Source organism: Chrysemys picta, chromosome 3, assembly GCF_011386835.1.
Source record: "Chrysemys picta bellii isolate R12L10 chromosome 3, ASM1138683v2, whole genome shotgun sequence".
In the NCBI taxonomy this organism is placed as follows: Eukaryota; Metazoa; Chordata; order Testudines; family Emydidae; genus Chrysemys; species Chrysemys picta.
In genome coordinates, this window is record NC_088793.1 from 35,740,330 (window position 1) to 35,745,029 (window position 4,700).

The following is a 4,700-nucleotide window of genomic DNA, read 5'->3' on the forward strand; positions in this document are numbered from 1 at the left end:
TGAGTTCCTAGTTTAAAGCTCTTTTAATCACTTGTGCCATCCTCCATCCACCCTACTCAGGTGGAATGCAACCCATGAGATCAGTCTTTTGTCCATGCATGCCTCCCATTGGTCAAACATCCCAATGCCTTCCTTACAGCAGCATTGCCTGAGCTATTTGTTGATCATCATAATCTTGTCTCACCTTCGTTCTCCTCCTCTAGGGACAAGTAGAATCCCACTGAAGATCACCTGAGTCTACATTTCTTTACGCATCTTCCCCAGCCTGGCATAGTCACCCTTGTATTCCAGCAAGAATCTAGCAGTATCATTTGTTGCCACAAGAAGCACAATCAGTGGATTCTTTCCTGCTCCCACTATGATATGCTTCAGCCTCAGGTCCACATCCTGTATCTTAGCTCCCAGCAAACAGCACACCCTTCTGTTCTCCAAATCCACTCTGATAATAGGCCCATCTGTTCTTTTTAGCAGGGAGTCACCAGCCACATAGACCTACACCTGTCTCTTACTGGTGTTGGTGTGATTCTCTGGCCTTCCTCCTGTTCTTTTTGGCTGTAAGTCCTCTTGTCCTTTGTTCTCCCTTACAATCTTCTGTGAGTCATCGGGATCCTTCTGGGGCGCTGAACTCTGGCTATCTCCATTGATTCTTCCCTTCTTCTTGTAGGGGTAGCTGCTCTTCTCTTCCTTTCTCTTTCTTCTATTACTGCCTGCTGTGCTCCTTCTTCATTGTCCGACTCAGCCAACCTGTTCCTGAGCTCTATTTCTCCTTCACTAGCTGGTCTTTTCCTCTGCCTGGTTCTTGTAGTCACGTGCTTCCATTGGCCACTTTTTCATGCATCAGTCTACCCTCACAGTTCTCCAGTCCAGCTTGCATCTGTGAGTCTTGACTTTTCCCTTCAGCCTCCGCTTGCCTTCTTTCCATCCTCTGCTCAAATCCCCTTTGAAACTCAACCATAATTTCCACCTGTATCTCCAAACCTCAGATCTTCCCTTCCCTCAGCTTTGGCGGCACTTCGTACAAACAAAGCTCTTTTTTGCGTACCTGCTAAAAGATAATGCATATCCTGCAGCTTCCACATCCTGTCATCTTCATTGCCTTTTCCATACCTTAAAAAGAAGAACAGGAGTACTTGTGGCACCTTAGAGACTAAATTTGTTAGTCTCTAAGGTGCCACAAGTACTCCTGTTCTTCTTTTTGCGGATACAGACTAACACTGCTACTCTGAAACTTTTCCATACCTTGGATCACTACCACTGCTGCCTCGGTATCTGGCATAGCCTTCCCACCTAAGCTACTGTCAAGGAAAAAAACAAAAAACAAATATCAAAGTCCTACTCAAACTCCCCTGTTTTCATCTCTGTTTGTTGACTTCTGTGTTCCTGAACCTTAAATTACAATAGCATTTCAACATCCCATTAGGACCCTTAAAAGAAAAAATCAATACATTTAATTCCTTGGCAGTGCTTTACAAACTTTCTCTCATCCATGATGCTGTGATGTTATCATATTGCAGAAAGAGTGCAGAACTGGAAAGTTGCTGCCTCTTGGTTTTTTTGCTTGCGTGTTGTAAACAGGCTCAGCTGAGAAGCTGTGATAAGGGTGCTGCATGGAGCATACAGCTGAAGAGTGTTGTAAAATTAAGGGATGGGAAGAGGGTTTGCATAGAATTGAGATATGTGAGCAGAGCGCTGCTCGTTTGCTCGATTCATAGAGACTATATATCCTTCTCTTTCCTATAATTTCAGGGAAGGAGGAAAACATATTTCCCTCAGGCTTGGCTGGATTCAAAACCATTAGCAATAGCTAATTTTCATTCACTGTCATCTTTTCATTGCATCAGCACCTTCATGGATTGGCCTTTTAGGCAGTGTCATAAGCTCATGAGGGGCAAAGACAAGGTTATTCAGTGACCAGTCAGCTCTCATAAAGCAAAGTACTATTTATTTGGAACCAAAGCATTTTAGCAAAAGCATATCCTTAAAACAATGAATAGCTTATATCCATGTCTAGTTTACCAGATGGTCATCTATCTTCCACACAGAGACTTTGGCAGGTTGAGTATTTCCCTTTGAAACATCTGGCACTGACCACTGGCAGACTGGATACTGGGCTAGATAGATCAGTGGTCTGACCCAGTATGGCCATTCTTGTGTTTATTTCACAAGGCCTGTCTCTCTTGGTCACAAGCTCATGTCAGTTCTTGGATTGAGTATGTGACTCCCTCCCCCAGGTCAGGGTTGTCACTTTATGCAGCTTCAAGTCCCTTGTATTGTTAGGCTTCTTAAACCAGGACAAAGCAGTACATGCTGTTTCCCCGGGAAAGAGGCGGAGGCGGGAGCGGGGGGGAGGGTGCCTTATTTCCCTGACACTGAGCTTTGTCAGTACTTAAAGCTAAGGCCTGGTCTACACAACGAGGTTAGGTCAAATTTAGCCGCATTAGGTCGATTTTATAATGAATGCATCTACACAACCAACGCCATTCCGCTGACCTAAAGGGTTCTTAAAATCGACTGCTGTACTCCTCCCTGGTAAGGGAAATAGCGCTAAAATCGACCTTCCGGGGTTGAATTTGGGGTACTGCAGACGCAGCGCTGTGCAATTCGATGGTATTGGCCTCCGGGAGCTATCCCTGGGAACTTTTCAATTTCTTTTCCAGTTTGGTCAGCACGGCGAGCTCAGCAGCACAGGTGACCATGCAGTCCCAGAATCGCAAACGAGCTCCAGCATGGAGCAAATGGGAGACACTGGATCTGATTGCAGTATGGGGAGAAGAATCTGTGCAGGCAGAACTCCGATCCAGCAGAAGAAATGCTGATATATATGCCAAAATTGCACAGGGCATGGTGGAGAGAGGCTACACCAGGGATGCACAGCAGTGCCCTACCATGTGAAAATTAAGTTGCTCAGGCAAGCCTACCAAAAGACAAAGGAGGCAAATGGTCATTCCAGGTCAGAGCCCCAGACATACCGCTTCTATGATCAGCTGTATGCCACCCTACCAGTACCCCAACACTCTCTGTGCACACCTGCAAGGTGGCAGCCTCATGCAACATGGACGAGGATTTTGTGGATGAGGAAGAGGAGGAGGAGAATGCGTAGCAGGCAAGCAAAGAATCTGTTCTCCCGGCAGCCAGGACCTTTTCCTCACCCTGTAGCCAATACCCTCCCAGGGCCTATTGTTCCCGGACCCTGAAGGCGGAGAAGGCATCTCTGTTGAGTGCATATTTGTAACGACACTACAGTGGTTAAGATCAATTGTGTTTAACGTTTGATTTGCCCTGAACAATTGGGATGCATTCGCAGCCAGTACAGCTACTGGAAAAGTCTGTTAACGTTTCTGGGGATGGAGTGGGAATCCTCCAGGGACATCTCCATGAAGCTCTCCTGGAGGTACTCTGAAAGCCTTTGCAGAAGGTTTCTGGGGAGGACTGCCTTATTTTGTCCTCCACGGTAGGACACTTTACCGCGCCAACCCAGTAGCAAGTGGTCTGGAATCATTGTAGCACAAAATATGGCAGTGAATGGTCCTGGGTCTTGGCCACATTCATGCAATATTCGGTCTTTATCTTTCTGTGTCAGCCTCAGGAGAGTGCTATCATTCATAGTCACCTGGTTGAAATAGGGGAAGTTTTGTAAGGGAACAGTAATCCCCTCTGTCTGGTGATCCCCAACACATTAGAACCTGGAGAATAGCCACGTGGGGTGGTGGTGAGGGAAGGAGTGCTGCACATCTACCCCAAAACTGCAGCCCCTCCTTTTAAACGGCAACTGCAGCCCCTCCTTTTAAAGGGCAAACACAGCCGACATTGGTTGCTATGGGAAAGGAGGGTGCTGCAGTTTGAAACCATTCCCACATGTTATGAACGTGGAAGAAGCCAACCCCGCGTACCCTTTGGCTTATCATGGCTGCCTGGAAACCGAATTCTGTTACCCAGCCATGTGTGATGTGTCACCCATGCGCCCAATATAAAAGGCAAAATGCGACCTTGTACCTAAAGCACATGTGCTGTCTGCTTGATTCACTGTGAAAGAGTCTCCCTTTTGTTCTCAGAAATGTATCTTCTTAAAAGTCTACTCTCCTTTTTTCCCCCCTGCAGCTGCAAATGCTTCTATGCTCCCCACATCAACTCCGTCCCTGAGGTTATCGCAGATTAGAAGGCGAAAAAAATGCACTCGCGATGACATGTTTTCCGAGCTCATGCAGTCCTCCTGCACTGACAGGGCACAGCTGAATGCATGGAGGCATTTGATGGCAGAGGTCAGGAAAGCATACAGTGAGCATGATCAGAACACACAGGAGGAGATGCTGAGGTTAATGGGGGAGCAAACGGACATGATAAGGCATCTGGTGGAGCTGCAGGAAAGGCAACTAGAGTACAGACCCTGCTGCATCCATTGTATAACCGCCTGCCCTCCTCGCCAAGTTCCATATCCTCCTCACCCAGATTCCCAAGAATGCAGGGGGGAGGCTCCGGGCACCCTGCCATTCAACTCCAGGGGATGGCCCAAGCAACAGATGGCTGTCATTCAAACAGCTTTGATTTGTAGTGTAGTTACAATAAGCAATGGGGCCTTGTCCTTCCTTCCTCCCTCAGTCCACCCCGTTATCAATCCCTCTGTACACCCAGGCTACCTTTTACTAGTCGGCATTGTCAGTGAACACAAGTTATTTTTAATAAATAATGAATGGATTCAGAAC